Source organism: Pelobates fuscus, chromosome 9, assembly GCF_036172605.1.
Source record: "Pelobates fuscus isolate aPelFus1 chromosome 9, aPelFus1.pri, whole genome shotgun sequence".
Classification (NCBI taxonomy): Eukaryota; Metazoa; Chordata; class Amphibia; order Anura; family Pelobatidae; genus Pelobates; species Pelobates fuscus.
Genome location: NC_086325.1, coordinates 156,463,343 through 156,484,968, shown reverse-complemented (window position 1 = coordinate 156,484,968; position 21,626 = coordinate 156,463,343). Strand labels below are relative to the sequence as shown.

General features: G+C 43.9%; 1 protein-coding gene across 1 annotated transcript in view; it reads left to right on the top strand.

Annotated features, from left to right (window-relative positions):
• The window catches only part of VAV2 (vav guanine nucleotide exchange factor 2), a 237,879-nt gene that overhangs the window by 157,467 nt on the left and 58,786 nt on the right, over positions 1-21,626 (top strand). The window lies entirely within an intron of this gene.

The window sequence follows — 21,626 nt, the reverse complement described above, 5'->3', positions numbered from 1 at the left end:
AATTATTGTGGGTATATCTATAATTGTAAATGGTAAATGAACCGTGGTCTTTGTATGTAAACAGTCATTATTTTTTTTTACAAATATGGATCGAAATTCTCCGGAGATGTAATTACTCAGACTGCATTTCGGAGTTAGATTTACACGACTTGTAGCTAGACATAATATTCTGTCAGTTGAGAGACCACACCTTGATGTTTACACATAGTTCTGTAACGTAATCCACCCGAATAGTTTGCTTTGGGATCATTCCCCACGATAAGTAACTGTCTCGGTTTCAGAATTGTGTTTTAGCAGCTGTGATGATTAATATGCTATATTTGTGTGTTAAATGTATTCTCCCGTTCAGCAGTTATTGCATTGGAATAATATTTACACAATACACCTGTTGCCCTCCCAAGAAGTGGCTGTTAAAGGCACATACCAAGCACCATAACAACAAGCTGTGTCGATCCTTTCCCCAAATTACCTGCACTGCCTCGCTGTATTTTAATATGATTGTTCCATGAACTGAGAAGTCCTGGTGGTGAATTTCAAATTTAAAGGGTTACTCCAACATCCATGACCACTTCTGCTTTTATTAGTGGTCATGGTGGTAGGATTATGTTTATGCAGCATTTCTGCTTAAAACACTGCACATCCACAGTTATTTGCACTTTTGTGCTTTGGGCTAGTTACACCTCCAGCACACGTGACTGTCCCTGACTTCGAAATGTCAGTTCTGTGCATATTTTATATCCGTCATCCACGCTCTCTGCAAGCAGACATCAGAGGTAATCATGAGTGTTTCTTCCCTCCCTCAATGGGTGCAGTCTACACTCCTCCCTATCCGCTCCGCAACACTTCCCCGTCCCATCGCCAGCTCAAAATAATGCCCCAATAGGGAATTATTATATTTTGCTTTTATTTATTTTTTTAAATGTTAGAATCGTTGAAGCAACCCTTTAAGGTACAACTAGCCAAACTGCAAACATTCTCTGTTGACTGTGCTTTCCGTTTGACTACTCTGGCCTTAAATTTTCAATTCACTTTGAATTCTCCCTTTTACAAGTTCTGTTCGCTGTGTACCTGCGCCCTTCCTTCTGGCTGTCATCTAGCTTTTATTATCTTCAGTTCTTGATATTTATTTATTTCCTGCCTGGTGTTCCGTTCCTTGGATTAAGCGTGGCCAGTGAAAGCCACCGCAGGGGAATATTGCGTGGAAGCTGCCAGATATTAGATTGTTCCAGGTCACTAAGAGGCCATGAGTATTTCCAACAGGACTTCCAAAATAGTTCAATTACAGATGTTGGATATCGTCTGAGACACGTCGGGGAGATTAACGCAAAGTGTTCTGTATCTCAAGACCGTGCTAGGTCTTCGACTAAAAATTCCTGCACTGTCTGACGCGCGTCTGAACAGCCACCAACTCAGGCGTTCGACCTGCAGCCAGCTTCTGCACTTGTATGATGCCACCTTATACCATGGCGTACTGCTAGATCGAACCAAAAGTTTCCCAGCTACATTTCTCACCCTATGCTCAGCCAAGCAAATCACTTCTCAAGCTGCCATTGTAAAATGTCCTTGCAAATAATGTATCTTGATGTTGCCCACAGTCCTCTGCAATAATTGTAGAGGATTCTGGGAAATGTAGTCTTACTGATACCGGAGAAACTGACGGAAGCCAAGCACAGAGAGATGGACACAGGTTTCTTCAGGAAGGAAGAGATTCTTTATTGGATCACCGATCGGGACTCAGAGGGACTAGCGTCACCAAAATACAGCAAAGTCTGAGTACGGAATACATAGAGTACATTCCTTATATAGCACTGTAGCTCCTCCCACAATTAACTACACCCACACATACCCTTAACCTATTTAATGAATAGAGTCTAAACTCATCCATCCGGTCTAACCACGTGGCTCATCTGATACAAAGGAGAGGGACGCGTAATTCCAGTTCTTACATTCCTGCACCTGGTCAGTACAGTGATGACAGTATCTTAGCTACGTGTAATTAACTAGATACTACAAACACATATACATACATATGCCTTGTGGCAATCTTAGCCTGCTAAACTTGTATTTTACTGGAATTACATCACATTCCCCCCTTTGATGCCTCTGATATTTCACAATTACTTGAGGCATCACTTAACCTTGGTTTGCATATACCTCAGGTTACCATGAACCAGACCAGACTTATCTTATGATGTGAATCTTCAACATTCATCTTCTTGCATTGGTTCTCCCTGATCTAGAGCCTTATACTTATATATCGCCATTATCTGTGCAGCAGCCTTCCTCTCTGCTATACTTCCTATCAGGCTTTGCACAGACCTAACTACTAAGGGTATAAGACACGGTAGGAGTAGACACAACAGTAAAATCAGTAGGACTCCACCTACCACTGCCTTAAGCCCTCCAAACCACTCATACCAGCTACCAAACCAACTACTTGGATTGTACCCTTTCCATACCTGAGTAGGCACATGCGCTAGTTTAACCATATGGCTAGTAAGCTCAGCTATTGCTTGCCCTTCGTCATCTATTTGAAGACAGCAATTGCTTAGGTTAAACTTCCCACATACACCTCCCTCTACTGCCAAAAGGTAATCCAAGGCTAATCTATTTTGGTAGACTGCTGTCCTCATCCTGGTGTTATGCTTCGCTAGAAGATTGAGCGCTTGTGATGTCTCATTTGTGATAATCTCAACCACCGCCTGTAATCTTATAATACGGTTGAGCATATAAATAGGGGTTCTATAACCAAAGGTACCATCCTCAGCCCACGTGGCTGGCCCATAGTAATCTATAATACGCTGGGGAGGCCATTCATCATCTTCCCAGGCGCCTATCTCTATGGGTCCCCTTTTCTTCCTATGATTCACATCATACACTTTAACACCTAAAGTCTCACCTGTTTCAATCGGTAACAAGAAGAAGGATGGTTTGAGCATACCCAACACACATGCCCCTTCCCAGTCCTGTGGCAGCTCCGAATAGGCTTTCTTACCACAGATCCAGTACAAATTTGCTGGGGCTCTCCAGGTAGATGTGATGGATAGATCAAACCACACATCCTTTAAATTGGCATATCTAGCAAACGGGTTAGATGGTTCTGAGACATTTGAAGCCGACCACCAAGTTGTATTCTTTGTATCATCATCATAAGCTTTTTGCCCTAGACAAGTTAATTCTCCTACAGAAGTATTATACATTATTCCTTTCCTTGCTATGCAAACATAACCTATGATGGAGGTCTTTAATCTCCACTCAGATTTACCTCTAACACTCATATGATAATCGGCTTGTGTAGATATTAATTGGTCAACTGCCTCAGAACCGGACATTACCTCCTTTGCTTCCCAAGGCCATTGGTCTCCCATGTTAGTACCTCCACACACATAGCAGTTGGTAACATTAAGACTACCGGCAATACTTTCAGCTAAATCGATGAACAGGTTTTTAGCATTATGGGGGATCTTATTATCTATACTCATCTCTTCGTAAAAGGAATGGTATACTTGATGAGTCTGGGAGGATACCGTATCAGTCTCTATTCCTATAAACAATAATGTCCCAGGATCTAAACCCGTCCCGTATATTTGAAACCCAAATAAATTTCCATACTTATCTAAGAACTTGTCGGGGTTATTAATGAGTATATGGACTGGATTGCATTCCATAGACTTACAGTATGGATTGGTAGGCAACTTAGTCACTATCATGTCTTTGTCTACTGTCTGTCCCCAAGTCGCCCACCCCACACAAGACCAATATGGGCAAAAGTTATAATCTCTATTTGGGCATCTAGGACTTACATATTTATTTTTGCTACTGGGACAAATATATTTATCGTTAGACCCATACGTCCTCTCCCATCTAAGATCCCCACATACATTCCACGGCTTTCTACCACTCGATATCGCTTTACACGCATCAAATAGCAGAACACCCGAAGAATGTACGGATTCTAACACCGTTTTATTAATTAGGGTCCCCTGAGGATCTCCATTCCTGAGAGTCAACCAAATTGTACGAGGTTGATACTCCGGACTGAAGCACTTAGGTTCTCCTACTCTTAAATGGCACACACTATAATCTATATTTAAGTATCTACATCTCGATACATCTCCTTTACACTCGTATTGTGAATGCCAGATTAGGGTTTGGGAAATATGGTTACCTGTTCTCGTAGTCTTAATGCATACCTCACAGCTAGGAGTGTCGGTACCTCTACCTTCCTGAATATAAAAACACATATAAATAAACACTATCAAAAGCACATCTTTCGCCGTCATCCTCAGTCTTCGTCCGTGCGATGGAACCTCAGCTTCCAGGATGTGAGGGCTGCAGGGAATGGAGTTCTGCTCGTCTTCACAGGTGTCCCTTCGAGACTTTCCTGGCTTATACACTATGTGATGGTAAGCGGACAGGCTTTATTATGGCCTTCTCACTCACACCTGTAACAATAAAATTTGTAATCCACAATAATTCCTCGTTACTCCGACTGAGTAGTGCGTTTTAACCGGATCTTGCAGGGATTCTCTGGATCTGCTGTAACTTGCCAAGAATCGACTGCTGCTGGTTTAACCCTGGAGTGATGTATCCACGGAGTCACTTCTGCTACTTTTATTGCTGTAGGGGTAGACAAAAGAACAACATAAGGACCTCTCCACTTGGGCCCTAACGGTACAGTATTCCACTCTTTAATCCACACTTGATCTCCTGGATGATAACTATGAACAGGGGGATAAATATTCACAGGTAATCTATCTTGTACCCATTTCTGTACCTCCTCCATAGTCTTACCCAACTCTACAACCTGCTGCCGGGTAATTCCTTCTCCCAACTGACTCAAGTCCCCCCTTAAGTTACCAAGTACGGGAGGTGGTCGCCCATACATGATTTCAAAAGGAGAGAGGCCCATCCTTCTGGTAGGGGTACTGCGGATTCGCAATAAGGCTATAGGTAAGAGAACGTTCCACTTAAGTTGGGTTTCCTGACACATTTTAGCCAACTGGTTCTTTATAGTTCTATTCATTCTCTCTACCTTACCAGAACTCTGGGGTCTATATGCAGTATGAAGCCTCCACTTTATACCAAGCATATGAGTCAGTTGTTGTAGGCACTGGTGAACAAAAGCTGGACCATTGTCCGATCCTATAGAACAGGGTAGTCCATATCGGGGTATTATTTCTCGTAGCAGGAATCTCACAACTTCTCCTGCTTTCTCTGTACGAGTAGGACATGCTTCTACCCAGCCTGAATAGGTGCACACAATTACCAGCAGGTAACGATGTCCACCCGATTTAGGCATCACTGTAAAGTCTATTTGTAGATCGGACATGGGGAGTCCCCCCATAAACTGGACTCCTGGTGGCTTTACTGGTCCTTGTCTTGCATTATTCTTAGCACACGTTACACATCTACGTACAATGGCCTGAGTCAAGTTGGACAATCTTGGTATGTAGAAATGTTTTCTAAGAGATTCTTCAGTACTGTCTCTCCCAGAATGTGTCCCGTTATGATAGTTTTGGACAATTTCTACTGCTAGTGATGCTGGTATAACTATTCTTCCATCTTCTAGCTGATACCACTTGTTCTCCAAATACTTTCCCGGTTCAGTCTTTAACCACTCCTCTTCTTGAGCTGTATAAACTGGAGTCCATTGGGACAGTGGAGTTGGTATTAGAGCAGCTATATGCCCCACATACTCCTGTCTTCCTGATTCAGCGGCACGCTTGGCTGCACTATCTGCCATCCGATTTCCCTTGGTTACATCACCATCTCCTCTCAGATGCGCTCGACAATGTATGATACCGACTTCTTTCGGCTCCCACACTGCTTCCAATAGTTGTAGGATTTCAGCTGCGTACTTGATTTCTTTGCCTTCTGAATTCAGTAGTCCTCTTTCTTTATACAAAGCTCCGTGGGCATGAGTGGTTAAAAACGCATACTTAGAGTCCGTATAGATATTTACTCTTAAACCTTCAGCCAATTGTAACGCTCGTGTTAGTGCTATTAATTCTGCCTTTTGTGCTGATGTTCCTTTCGCCAGTGGCCGAGCTTCTATCACCTTGTCTATTGTTGTCACTGCATATCCTGCATAGCGGATCCCTTCTTTCACATAACTACTGCCGTCGGTGTAATATTGAACATCGGGGTTCTGGATGGGAAAATCACGAAGATCTGGTCTACTTGAGAATACTTCATCCATTACTTCCAAACAATCATGTTGACTTTCAGTAGGTTGTGGCAAAAGGGTAGCTGGATTTAAGGTGTTTACAGTCTCTAAATGCACTCTTGGGTTTTCACACAACATTGCTTGATACTTGGTCATACGGCTGTTACTAAACCAATGATTTCCTTTGTAATCCAACAACGTCTGTACTGCATGTGGGACTCGTACATAAAGTTCTTGACCCAGAGTGAGTTTATCGGCTTCAGCTACTAGCAGGGCGGCTGCAGCTACGGCTCTTAGACAAGGTGGAAGTCCGCTGGCCACTGCATCCAGTTGCTTAGACATGTAGGCAACAGGTCTTTGCCATGATCCCAAGTACTGTGTCAATACTCCCACAGCCATTCTTCTTTGCTCGTGTACATATAAGTAGAATGGTCGTGTGTGATCAGGTAGACCTAATGCTGGGGCACTCATCAAAGCCTTCTTCACATCTTCAAATGCCGTTTGCTGTTCTTGGGTCCATAAGAAGGGGTCGTGCTCTGTACCTTTGATAGCTGCGTACAGAGGTTTTGCTAGTATCGCATAACTGGGAATCCATATCCTACAGAAGCCTGCTGCCCCCAAGAATTCTCGCACTTGTCTTCTATTCTTGGGTATTGGTATTTGGCAGACAGCTTCTTTTCTCTCTGGCCCCATAATTCTTTGACCTTCAGAGATATGGAACCCCAGATACTTGACAGTTGGCAAACACAACTGAGCCTTCTTTCTAGACACCTTGTATCCTGCCTTCCAGAGAATGTGTAGTAGATCGTGCGTTGCTTGCTGACAGATTTCTTTTGTAACTGCTGCTATCAACAAGTCATCTACATATTGTAACAATACACACTCTCCTGGGATGGACTCGAAATCCAATAGATCTTGACTTAGGGCTGAACCAAATAGGGTAGGTGAATTTTTAAACCCTTGGGGCAGTCTTGTCCAAGTCATTTGGCGTTTTGAGCCCGTTACAGCGTTCTCCCATTGGAAAGCGAAAATACATTGACTTTCTGCGGCAATTCGGAGGCAAAAGAAGGCATCTTTGAGGTCTAAAACTGTGAAGTAAGTAGCCCCGCCCGGAATTAAAGCAAGCAGGTTATATGGATTGGGTACAACTGGATGTATACTAACAACCGCATCATTGACTGCTCTTAAGTCCTGCACAGGTCGATACTCATCTGTGCCGGGCTTTTGAACAGGCAGCAATGGGGTGTTCCAGGGGGAAGTACAGAATTTTAGGATACCATACCGTATGAACTTATCCAGATAGGATTGGATGTTCTTCTTAGCCTTCTGCGGAATGTGATATTGTCTTAGGCTCACTGGATAAACCCCATGTTTCAGTTCAATTTTTATTGGTGGAATATTGCGGGCCAGTCCTGGTGGGTTGTTCTCTGCCCAAACTCCTGATATGTTAAACAATGTCTCATCACTCCTAGGGTTTTGGCTAGTCAACACTGTATAAAGTCGCCACTCTTCTTCCTTTGGTACGGATAAAGTCATAATACCTGAAGGTCCATTAAACTTTAAAGATGTTGTTCCATCTGGTAGGAACGTAATCTGCGCTTGTAATTTGGATAGCATATCACGTCCCAGCAATTGGACTGGACATTCAGGCATATAAAGGAATTGGTGTTTTACTACGTGGCCTCCCAATGTACAGAGTCGACTTTTAAGAACCGGTCTTTCAGCACTTCTTCCAGTTGCTCCTATCACAGTAATAGTCCTTCCAGATGGAGGAGCAACTAGATTAGTCACCACTGAATGTTCAGCACCAGTGTCGATCATGAACGCACTCCTTTTCCCCCCTATTGATACATCGACCATAGGCTCCGCTCGACCAAGGGGGATGGAGCCCGGTCGGTATCAATAGTCCTCCATGACCGTGTCAGCCAATCCTACAAAGTCCCTACCTTCTCTATCGCGAGACCTTTGCGCTGCTGGAATATACCTGTCTTCCCTAACACTTCCTCTGTTCCCATTACTCCCTCTATAACCATTACTCCCTCCGGGACCTCCTCTACCTCTCGCTCTGCCTCTAAAGTTTCCGTAGCCTGCCCTGGGTTGGTCTCTCTCGTACTGCTCTCTTTGCGGACATTCGTTCCTCCAATGCCCTTCTTCCTTGCAATACGCACACTGATCCCTACTCAAAGGCTCCCTACTCCATCTATTATTGCCTCTATCTGGGCCCCGTTTATCTACGCCTGCGATCGCTACCGCTAGCATATCAGCCTTTTTACGCATCTTGCGCTCCTCCTCTTTCTTGCTTTCTGTTTCCCTATTCATATAGACCTTATTAGCTACCTCCATTAGTTGGGAGATTGACATACCTGCAAACCCTTCTAACTTTTGTAGCTTGCGCTTAATATCTCCGTAAGCTTGGCTGACAAAGGCGGAGTTCACCATTCGGGAATTGTCTGCGTCTTCCGGATTAAAGGGGGTGTACAAGCGGTACGCCTCCAATAATCGGTCATAAAAGACACTGGGCGCTTCATCGCTTTTCTGAATCACCTCAACTGTCTTTGACATATTAATAGCCTTCTTTCCTCCGGCTTTCATGCCAGCAATTATAGCGTCTCTATAGGCTCTGAGTTGAACCATATCAGCACCATTTACGTTCCAATCGGGATCGGTGTTGGGATAGTGTGTCGCGGCCCATGCTGCTGGATTAGCTTGGTTCAAAGCACGGGCTCTATCCTCTAATGCTTTAATGGCTGCTTGATTTATTCTTGTCCTTTCCTCATTGTTAAATAAAGTCATTAATAACTGCTGGCAATCAGCCCATGTCGGATTATGTGTCTGTACTATTGAGGTGAACAGATCAGTCATGGCTTGTGGTTTCTCAGTATACGAGGAATTGTGGGTCTTCCAGTTTAAAAGATCGGTAGTGGTGAAAGGGACATATACGAAGACAGGGTCAGCGTGTGCCATTTGACCTGCGGCATCGATATAAGCTGACCCGGGATTCAGACGAAGAGGCATCTGATAGTGTCTCAATTGTTGGGCACCGGTCAACTGTCGGGTCTGTATGGGGCTACGTGGAGGGGCGTCAGTCATGGGTTCCGGTCGGGGAGAGATAGGGTATGGGGATGTGGGAGGTTGGTTTTGGGAAAAGGTGGTAAATAGAACACTTCGGGCCGAGCTAGATGAAGCTTGACCGGAAGTCTGAAGTGGCGCCAAATCAGGATATTCGTTTCTAATGGAGGTTGGTCTATCTGGTTCCGGAAGGGGGGATTTAGTACGAGGGGGGGTGGATCCTGTACTGGAGGAGGAAGCGGAAGTGGATGAGGGTAATGAGGGAAGGGTTACAGGACTTCCTGTATTTGCGTCACTTCCTCTTACCGGAAAGTAAGGGGGCGGCAAAGGGATCTCGGACTCAGGGGGCGTGTCCAAAATGGGCCTAACACCAGCCCTAGTGGACGAACAAGTCCTAGCTACCATGAGGCGACACTGTTCCTCGTGGCATGTCCGGAGCCATTTTGGCGAGTCATTTACGGCCTGTCTCCAACAATCAATATAAGGAAACTGGCCGTAAAGTTCAGGCCTACCTGATACAGCCACGTGTAAGCGCTGTACCAGAGTTGGATCCAAACTGCCACGTGGCGGCCATGCCGCAACCAAAGTAGGCCACTCCCTAGTGCACAAAGTGACCAAACGTACAGGGGACATCTTAACCCCAAAATCACAAACTTTGAATCCCTTTTTAAAATTCTTAACCATACATCCTAAGGGATCCGGAATCGTTGACTGCGACGCACCCATATTTAACAGTGGAACGTCGTCGACAACGATTACTATACACGCGTACTATTCAACAGTCACACCCGTTTCCTCTGGCAACAGCACCACGTGGTACGGTTACCAAGTGAAACGTACACAATAACAATAAACACTCAGGGAATTCCCATACACACACAGCTGCTACACCAGTCACTATATAATCAATATTATGCCCTTTGGCGTAACTACACAGTCACCCACGCTATAATTCTCTATATACGAATTACCCGTCTATAACACACCCCAGTAACATCGTCTTTTACAAATAGCGGTTACAGTACGGTTAGCATAGGTCAAAGCACAAGTTAAGGTCACAATACAATTATTAGTGGTTATGGTGTTAAACATGCAATGGACGACAATGATTAGTACTTATTATACAGTGTCAGTAAATATACAGGGTTATGGTACCGTGCACTATAATACAGCAACACACTATTAACACTCTCGCTAGACGGCTGAGCTCGCGCTATCTAACAAGATATACACTTTACTAAAACAATCGTTTAACACATTTACAATTCCCAACTAAACTATTGGCCAGTACCTTGAATGGACTACCTAAAACTATATACACCCGTTTTGGTTAGCCACACTGCCCAATCACCACATATACATAGCGAGCTAGAGAACCGAATTTACACAGGCGCCTCTTAGTCGCACTATACAACGAGCTAGAGATCCGAATTTACACAGGCGCCTCTTAGTCGTACTATCAAAAGTCTAGTGGGTTCCAAATTTACACGCCTTCCCACTTAGCCCAGATAGGATGAGAACTAGCGAACCGAATTTACACAGGCGCCGCTTAGTCTCCCGGTCCCTCCGACCTAGCGAACGTAATATACACCCTAGAACGCTAGTCTAGACAAGACACCGGTGTCCGGCTAGGGCTATTTACACCAGGACCCCGCCTGACTAACCAAATCAAACGGTCTGACTAAAGAGCGTTCGATCGAGCGGTGCGCCTTCGCTCCTTCCCTCCGACAGAGGGGGCAGATACAGATTCAAAAACCCCTTTGGGCCTACCGCACAATCGGTATACCCCTAGCGGGTCCTGCCGTCTAAAACAGCAGTTATCTTACCTCCTCGTTCCTGAACCTGAGTTCACACTCATCGACGGGGACACCCCAGCACTTCTTACGTAGAGGCCGATGATCTCCTGGACAACAGACCAGTGGCGCCGAGACGAAGGGAGGTCCACGCAGAAGTTCAGGGGTGCAGCCGTAGAGAACGTGGGCAAAGATAGACCGTCTCACGCCTCTGCCTCTCAGCTACCGTTGAACGATGAGCTTCCCGGCCAATGCACCAAATGATACCGGAGAAACTGACTGAAGCCAAGCACAGAGAGATGGACACAGGTTTCTTCAGGAAGGAAGAGATTCTTTATTGGATCACCGATCGGGACTCAGAGGGACTAGCGTCACCAAAATACAGCAAAGTCTGAGTACGGAATACATAGAGTACATTCCTTATATAGCACTGTAGCTCCTCCCACAATTAACTACACCCACACATACCCTTAACCTATTTAATGAATAGAGTCTAAACTCATCCATCCGGTCTAACCACGTGGCTCATCTGATACAAAGGAGAGGGACGCGTAATTCCAGTTCTTACATTCCTGCACCTGGTCAGTACAGTGATGACAGTATCTTAGCTACGTGTAATTAACTAGATACTACAAACACATATACATACATATGCCTTGTGGCAATCTTAGCCTGCTAAACTTGTATTTTACTGGAATTACATCACATTACAGCACCCTGATATTAGTTGTTTTTCATTTTTTTCATTTCTTTTTTTTAACATGGTTTTGTTTGTAGCCAACTGGTCTGGAAAATAACTTAACTGCCTCTTTTCCAAACATTCTATTGTTGTGTGTAAATGTTTAATAACGCATTTTACGTCTCTTGCAGAGTATCTTGTCTATTGTATCCTTGTCTTTCTTCACACTTGGGATTTGCTATTTTTACACATTGTCCATTATCCTCAGATCTCCTGACTCGTCTCTCGCGCTGCCTCTCTTTACACCTCGCCTGTGTCTGTCACATTAAGCACGACACCAGCAATTATCACATTTTACAAAGCTGTGAAGTATCCCCAAGAAGTCCTACCACTGACCTAAATAGCCAGTCACTGCGGCCAGTTCACTTCTTGGAGCCAGAAGACTGGATTACGGGTGTTTTAATCACTTAATCCCGTTACGCCAACAGCATTAAATAATTCACAGGAAAGGCATACAATTTATATAGGTTTATTCAAAAGAAGATTTAATTTCTCCAGTTTAACCCTTTCACTACTAAGTTCTAAAATGCATAATAATTATTTAAGACAGATTTGTGTATAGGCCAATGATCACAAATTTGCACAATATTAAAGGATCACTATAGTGTCAGGGAAACAAACCCGTTTTCCTGACACTACAGTGCCCTAAGAGTGCCCCAACCGTCAGGGTCCCCCTCCCTTGGTGCTGAAGGGGTTAAACCCCTTCAGCAGCTTACCTTTATCCAGTGCTGGGCTCCCTCGACGCTGGTGACCTCTCCTCCCCCGCCGACGTCAGCTCCCGAGTGGAGCGGCATGTGCATGCGTGGCAAGAGCCGCGTGCGCATTCAAACAGTCCATAGGAAAGAATTTCTCAATGCTTTCCTATGGACGTCCTGCACGCTGGATGCAAATTTCGCATCCAGCGTCACAGACGCGCCTCTAGCGACTGTCGGGAAGACAGCTTTTGTTATGTAGAGCGGTTGTCATAAAACTGAAAAATATGCTGCTGTTTGGTATTTGCAAGGAGCCTGATGGTGTTCTGGGATTGGGAATAGAAAAAACGTGCCCATATACAGTAAGTACATTTACACCCAGCGTCTGCACTAGATAGGGCATTGCAGGGTGCTCTTGCAGCTTTCAAGGAATCTCTGTAGTGTACCCTGTTTGATCAGAGCCCTCCTTTCATTCCACTCCCGGGTTGCTACAGGTTTAGCCATAAAGCTTTATCTACAGAAGTTGCTGTAGAAGGTACAGAGTAAGGGAATGCCATTTAAAGTCCTTTTACAGAGATCCAGAACAATTGATTGGAGTCCTGGCAGAGTAATTGGCTTCTCCACTGGGTGAGAATCACCACTGGAGCAAAGGGGAGCAAAGCTTATTGGGCTAAATTTTGTTTTGCATTGCAAATCAAAAGTCCAGTCATTGACCACACATTACCGAGAGAGATGATCGCAAATTCAAGATATGCTGCATTTGACATTTACACTTGCCGACGTGCATTGTACTTATAGCATTTAAAAGCTGGAGGAAAGGGGGTAATATTTTATAAACTAGCATCTGTATAAAAATACAAAATATATTAAAATATATGGTATTTATTCTGTCGTTAACCTCTGTAGTGACATTTGGGGATCTTGCCTGATAAGATCAGGACTGACTGCTTTGAATCAAGTCTAGATATTTATTTTCATGGCCTTACCAAAGGTCATATCATCAGTGCCACGTCAAAAATAATGGCAATATTTATCATCTCTAAAGCCGTCTTGATTCGTCTTGATATGAATACATAATATATGCCACCTCAGTTTCCCAGAATCCTCCTTGTCCTCACGGAACAAAACAACAATATTTCAAATAGAATTAGAATACTGGATATCGAAATAAATCTAGCTTCCCAAGCAGGTATTGCTGTACGTCAAATTAATATATTCTCTCCCGTGTGCAGCTTGTAGAGCGGTGACATTTAAACCAGCACGGTTTGCTACATGCCACGCACTTGCACGCACCTGCCTCCTGTCCAGCTTTACCAGAGCGAATTGCATGATCTCCCTACTTTATCAAATATTAAAACGCTGTTATTATATCACGTCCCAATTAGCACCATCGCTTCTCCAAACCAGGCTCTTGGCGTTGGACATATTTCATATCATTTTGTAGGGAATCAGGTTAGCAGATATTGTGTGTTGTTCTAATTGTGTCTGCTTGTGTGTTGTAGACTGTGCAATTTTCTGTCAGGTGCATGTTCATGCTTTTGTGGAGACCATTTTTTTTTTTTTTTGTGGTGCATAAGATATTACAAGCTGGCGAGAGGTGCCCCGAAAGCAGTCCTCAAGCTTAACATGCGGGGCATAAGGTTAACAGGGGCATTTTATATAGTGGTTAAGTTTTAGCAATCGATTGTAAAAGTAAATGTAAATTATAATGTAAGTTATGGTTAAGTTATATTTAGACAGTATAGCTTCAGCTGTAAATATACATTTCTGCTGTAGACAAGCTTGGTCAGAGTGCAAGTTTAGGTAGTAATAGCATGAGTAATACAGGTATGAGGCAAGGTTAGCAAAGTAAAGAGGGTCCGTTTGTAGGGTCATCTGCTCGACAGAAGTGGGTCGGTTTGGATGGTGTGAAATACCCCAGAGGGCCATCTATGTGCTATGTGGCAATAGTCAGTACTATGCTTATCAAGGGGTTTGGGTGGTCAGCGAAAAACGGCAGTCCTGCCAGCCTATGTGAGTCTCTCAGGGGGAAGCTGCACAGTAAAGCAGGCAAGTGTGCAATCAGGTGTGGGTGTCTGGCTTCACATTTACCCTAGGGAGAGTCTCCCTCCCGCGATACCGTTTAGCCGATGCCTCGTGTGGGCAGAGTGCAAGCCTGCGCTGGAGGCTCTCGTTCCGAATGTGCAGAGGAGTGGAGTGGCGGTGAGGGTCACAGGTTCGCCTGGTGAGTGTATTGAGGTCCCGGCAGTGGATTGTGCAAGTCGGTGCGGTCGTTTGCCATTGCCGGCTCGATGTGGCAGTGTAGTGGTTTCTGGGCAGACTAGATGGGCCGAATGGTTCTTATCTGCCGTCACATTCTATGTTTCTATGTTAGAGTGTGGGCTTGACCGTCCGCCCTCCCCACGGTCCGTCTAGGCGAGCTTTGCTCCTCTTGAGTCCGATTGGACCGCAGCTTTTCGGCCTTTGGTGTGGAATCTTGGGGGGTCCCCTTAGCTTTGTGGGCTTCGTGCGGTCTGAGTCTGGTCGCAGCTTTGCTCCGGTCGGGTGCAGTTGGGCCGGGCCCTTTCTTATGAGTGGCCATTTTGAGAGTGAGGGGTGTCCCATCCATCTAAATGCTCCTTTGTTTTGGCCTCTGCAGCATACCGCCAGGTGAGGCTTCCGCTTGCGGGGACCGCAGGAGAACTTCCAGCTTTTTCCATAGTGCCTTGAATATGCGGTCGTACCGGAGCTCAGTTTCCTTCCTGATCAAGTACGTGTCAGTGGAGCTTGGGCCTGCCGACATTTTGCCGCCCTCGTATGCGGCCTCCGGACTCTGTGATCCTGTCGCTTGGGTCTTGTGTGACCGGTTAAGCTTGGGGGGTTGAACCGGGATATCCCCCGCCGGTTCGGGGGGGGGGGGGGGGGGATGTGGGCTCTGAGTCGGTCTCCCCTCTAATCCTGGCAGCGTCCACCATGCCAGTAGGCCTCACCGGTGTGTATGGCGTAGGTCGGGACGGTTGTCGCTTGGAATGTATCGTTTTGTGTGTCCCGACGTCCCCCATCTCTTGGTGGCCCTTATCTGGCGTTTGGGTGCCGTTTCAGTAGGGGTATCACGCTTTTTTAAATGCTGCTCGCAGGAGCTGTTAAGGGTTGCTGCCGCTCAGCTATGCGGTTCCGCCCCGCCCCCCGTTTTTTTCCTTTTCCATAGGGTATGTTAACATGTGTATTTTTTGTTTTGTTTTATGTGGGTATGGACACATTCTGCATTTGTGTGTTATGGTGTATTAAAGGGTAGATGTGTGTGTTTTGATTTGTAGAGTGTGTGTGTGTGTGTGTGTGTGTGTGTGTGTGTGTGTGTATGTAGATTTGTAGTTGTGTATAGGCATGAGTGTGCACACTTGTTTCTCTATGAGCTGAGTTTTTGATATTTAGGTTTGTATTTCTGTAAAGGTTGTAAGATTTTGTGTTTTTCTAGGTTTTTATACTGGTTGTTTGTCTTGTGGGATGTTTCTGTTTGTGCGTTGGGTTATAGGTTATGTATGTCAAGAGTGTGTAGATGTGTCAGTGTTTGTAGGGGGCATGGGTTGGTTTGTATTTGTGTACAGTGTGTAGGTAGATGTGTCAGTGTTTGTGGGGACATGGATTGGTTTGCATTCGTGTACAGTGTGTAGGTAGCTATGTCAGTTTCTTTATGGGACATCGGTTGGCTAGTATTTGTGTACAGTGTGTAGGTAGATATGTCAGTTTCTTTACGGGGCATGGGTTGGTTTGTATTTGTGTACAGTGTGTAGGTAGATGTGTCAGTGTTTGTGGGGACATGGATTGGTTTGCATTTGTGTACAGTGTGTAGGTAGCTATGTCAGTTTCTTTATGGGACATCGGTTGGCTAGTATTTGTGTACAGTGTGTAGGTAGATATGTCAGTTTCTTTACGGGGCATGGGTTGGTTTGTATTTGTGTACAGTGTGTAGGTAGATGTGTCAGTGTTTGTAGGGGACATGGGCTGGTTTGTATTTGTGTACAGTGTGTAGGTAGATGTGTCAGTGTTTGTAGGGGGCATGGTTGGTTTGTATTTGTGTACAGTGTGTAGGTAGATGTGTCGGTGTTTGTACGGGGCATGGGTTGGTTTGTATTCGTGTACAGTGTGTAGGTAGCTATGTCAGTTTCTTTATGGGACATCGGTTGGCTAGTATTTGTGTACAGTGTGTAGGTAGATATGTCAGTTTCTTTACGGGGCATGGGTTGGTTTGTATTTGTGTACAGTGTGTAGGTAGATGTGTCAGTGTTTGTAGGGGACATGGGTTGGTTTGTATTAGTGTACAGTGTGTAGGTAGATGTGTCAGTGTTTGTAGGGGACATGGGTTGGTTTGTATTAGTGTACAGTGTGTAGGCAGATGTGTCCGTGTTTGTAGGGGACATGGGCTGGTTTGTATTTGTGTACAGTGTGTAGGTAGCTATGTCAGTTTCTTTACGGGGCATGGGTTGGTTTGTATTTGTGTACAGTGTGTAGGTAGATGTGTCAGTGTTTGTAGGGGACATGGGTTGGTTTGTATTTGTGTACAGTGTGTAGGTAGATGTGTCAGTGTTTGTAGGGGGCATGGTTGGTTTGTATTTGTGTACAGTGTGTAGGTAGATGTGTCGGTGTTTGTACGGGGCATGGGTTGGTTTGTATTTGTGTACAGTGTGTAGGTAGATGTGTCAGTGTTTGTAGGGGACATGGGTTGGTTTGTATTTGTGTACAGTGTGTAGGTAGATGTCAGTGTTTGTAGGGGGCATGGTTGGTTTGTATTTGTGTACAGTGTGTAGGTAGATGTGTCAGTGTTTGTAGGGGGCATGGTTGGTTTGTATTTGTGTACAGTGTGTAGGTAGATGTGTCAGTGTTTGTAGGGGACATGGGCTGGTTTGTATTTGTGTACAGTGTGTAGGTAGATGTGTCAGTGTTTGTAGGGGACATGGGCTGGTTTGTATTTGTGTACAGTGTGTAGGTAGATGTGTCAGTGTTTGTAGGGGGCATGGTTGGTTTGTATTTGTGTACAGTGTGTAGGTAGATGTGTCAGTGTTTGTAGGGGACATGGGTTGGTTTGTATTTGTGTACAGTGTGTAGGTAGATGTCAGTGTTTGTAGGGGGCATGGTTGGTTTGTATTTGTGTACAGACTGTGCGTGTGTAATTTTTGTGGGGTGTGGACAGGTTTGAACTACTGTATGGAATGTGTATTTCTGTGAAGCAGTATATAAAGTGTTGTAGTGGTGTAAGGGTGTGTGTATGCAAGGAGGGTGTAAATGATTTCATTTGGACTGACCAAAAAATAAATATAAATCTGAATGCTGATTAGGAGTTTGTTGTCAGGCAGTTGGAAATCTTTGAGATTTTGAAAGTGATACTCTGTGTTTGTAGCCTCAAAATTAACCTCTTACTAGTGACATAAAGGTAAAGACGCGAAGAGACTTCTATGCAAAACTAGTGTATTTACATTTACAAAATATTTTTTTTAAATACCTAGACAACAGCATGGAATAAAATGATTTTTAAAAAATCTTGGATTTAAAAAAAAAAAAAAATTTTTTTTAAAAATGCAGAAATATTTATAAAATGTACCGCGCTAAATGTCTTTGCCCATATTATGCTGTCTGTCACTTTTTAATTAAAAAAATGATATTTTCTGCTTCGCCAACGAAGAAGTTTATTCACCAAACAGGGAGGTGAGATGACTTTGACAACCGAGCATAGATTAAACCAAAATAGTCCACACGTCAAAAAATCTCTCTCTATCGCTATCTATTTCACAGTGTTCACCTTTGATATGAATTTGGGTGGCAGCTTGCCATGACTCACCCCTTAGTCAATAATCCCTATGTTAGTAAAGATCATACATCTCTCCTGCATCCTGTCCACTTGCCGACCTTTTTATTGTAAATGTAATATAGTGAGGATGCTGGGGGTGAATGGGCTACAGAGAGGGGCGTCTGTAAAAATTTATATTATTTTTTTTAAAATAAAGTGTGCTCCTGCCAAAAAAAAAAATATTTTGCTAATGGAAAAAAATTTCTACTCAGCCATTTGCATCCGAGACCTATCTTGCAGCCAAGGATATGTGCTGGATAGGATTCGTGGATACGCGTTTCCTCCCACACAGGCTCGGTGTGAAGCCTACAATCTGCTAATGCTTTCAGACTACAGGGAGACCCAACTGAGGATTTAATAGCATGGTAAACAAGAGCCAGTTTGGAATATACCCCAAGAACAATTCTAAGGTGGAAAATCTTCCCGAAAAACAAACTGCAGGAAACCTTTTGTCCTGAGAGCATAGAAGCCCAGCCCATAATTACTTGGCTCTGATTCTGAACTCCAGTTGCAAATCTGCTCGATTTGCAATGCTATGAGTGTTATTGGCGTCACTGGCGTGATCGCTCGGAGGGCCCAAATCTCTCCCGGATACATACTATGAGCTGAGCAGAAGGTCCTATCTGTCTCCTGGAATATCGAAATGACCTAAGACCTCGCAGAATGCAATCCATAACAAAAGTATTTTAGGATTTTTTTTTTCTAGTGGAGAGTTAGAGATAAACATAATTTTAGTTAAATGGACACTGTAGGCAGTACAACCTTTTCATCTCATTAAACGGGTTATAGTTCCTTGAGTCCTGTCCCAGTCCCTCCATTAAATGTGCAACTAAAAGGGTCCCTGCCCATCCAATACCCAGCCCCATCTGGAGGTGTGGCTAAGGCAGAGATTGCATATTTCCTTCTAGCTGTACCAATTTATACCAGCAATGGCTGCTGTGATAGGCTGAAAGGGATCAGCTAACACTCCACCAATCACAGCTGCCAATTGCTGCTCAGGCTCCCTAGCCAGTAGGGATGGGCTGTTGGGGACTCAAGTTTAGCTTTAAACCATTAAACATGTTTTAACGCCAAATGGAACAATGGCACCTGCCAGGGGACTCCAGACACCATAACCACTTCAATGAGATAAAGCAGTTACACTGCCTATAGTAAGATGCTGAGTGCAGGCACGGTCTAAGATACATTTAACTGCAGCTTCCTTATCCAAAGAAGTTACATTGATCTGCTGTCATATATGACTGGTATTTAAAAAAAAAAAATGCTAAATACTGCCTTTGGGTAAACTCGCAAATGTATGTAGAAACCGCTAAACCCACCCAAAGCAAATCACCCGGAAATTCTCCTTTCTAGATTTTTCTAACGAGGCTATTGACCTCACTGACCCTTTCTGTGACCTATTAACCAAAATGCAATCTCCCGACATGCAGAACGATCCACTATATATCTATTTGCAGGTGTAGAACGCTTCAGAATTTCCGTTCATATTTTGCGCCGGTGAACGTCTCAATTTGACGTGTTCATAGTTAATAACAGAAACCGAAAATAGACCATCTGCCAGACACCAGGGCTGCCTTTTTGGAAGCATGAAAAATTAATGAAACGCATAACAGGATGTATCTGTCACCAGTTTTAGTGAGCAGATCTGCACAGCAGCAGAGAGAACGGAATATCAGACTAGGAAGATTCTCCAAACCCCTGACGTATACAGCCATTTAATAGAGATTTGTTAAAGGTATAGGGATGCATGCTCAAAATAGATCAGACAGAAGGAGTAGAAGACTTGGTAGACTATAGGGGCTGGCAGGACCAAAGCTCAGACTCTTTCTAATAGCAGGATGTTTAGCCTCGGGACTTCGAACGGGGACCTCCTGTATGGCTTCAGCAACAACCGCCACCGTTTTATTTTCAGCAATAGGTTAGCAGAGCATTGTGGTGGTTGCAGTCTATACTCGGCCTGTATCTCTGCCTAAATGCAGATCCATAAATCACAGTATATTTGACATAATTAAATGCACACCACAAAAAACATCCTTAAAGGGTAACTCCAAGCACAATAACCGCTTAAGTGGTTTGAAGTGGTTATGGTGCCTATAGTCAGTGCATTTCACTACCAAATTCTGCGTGTACAGAGTTTATCCCCTATGCTGCCGGGGTCGTTATAATCCAATATTGGTCAGATGATGCTTTTAGCCCACTGTAGTTGTTATGGTGTCAGCATGCCACTAGTGTTTACCCAGGGTTCTGTATTAAGCTGTTCGCCAGAGATTGGACACAAACAGTGGCTACCCCACTCAGACGGAGGACTGGCATCTATTACTAAAATATCCTTAAAGTCAGTTAACCGTTTGGAAGCATCTTTGTACACCAATCACAAAAACTAAAAACAAATATATACTTTAATCAAGCAAGCATAAAACACTGGTTATTTGCGCTAAGACGCTCAGATTTTTAGTGTCAAAGAGCTGTATCCTTCTTCGGAACTCTAAGTAGAATTCACAGTTCTCTGTACTGGGAAACAGTAGCAGGGCCCGGGGCTTGGGAAACAAATCTTACTCACTTCCTTTTTGTGTGCTGAAAGGATTTGCTGTAGGGAACAACAGTATGTGTCTAAAGCCGTGGAAATTGCCCTAATTAAGGACACTTGCTCCCTTACACATGCACGCAGAATTTATTTTTCCTTCGCCTCCTCCACTGCTTCTGAAACAATAAACCTTTTCTTTTGGCTTATTTATGTCTGCAGAGCTCTCTAGCAAGCATTTCCAGACAATTCCTTCTACTATTCATTTGGAGAAGCTATGGCATTCTTGGTCCAAAATGGTACCCTACTATGGGCGCATGGAAGCCATATAACAAGAGGCATCTGGGATCAGAAAAAAGGGGCGCAGATGATTTTTTTTTTTCCATTTCCTCGGAAATGTCAGAAATTAGTTTTAAAAAATAGTTTCCTGTTTATCCCCTTGTCAATATTTTTGTTTTATCTCTTCCTTCAGAGAGTACGTCCGATATTCACAAATTTTCCATCTTTACTAGGGTAAATCCAGTTCCTATGTTATTAACAAAAAACAAAAATAGCAACAACAAAAATAAAAAATAAAAAATTTAGACTGTATAAAAAAATTTGGGAAAAAAACCTCATAAATTTCAATATAGGTATTTTTTTCTTTGTCTTTTTAGTATAGGCGAAGGGTACATCTGTCATCTTACATAATGTTCATGACAAATAAGTGCATTTCTATGAGGTAGAACATGCTGCGTGCCTGTATTAAGAGCAGATGCATTCCGAATGTTTGTGTCACCTGCTCTCAGGGGACATCAAACCTCATTCTTTTTGTTAACCGAA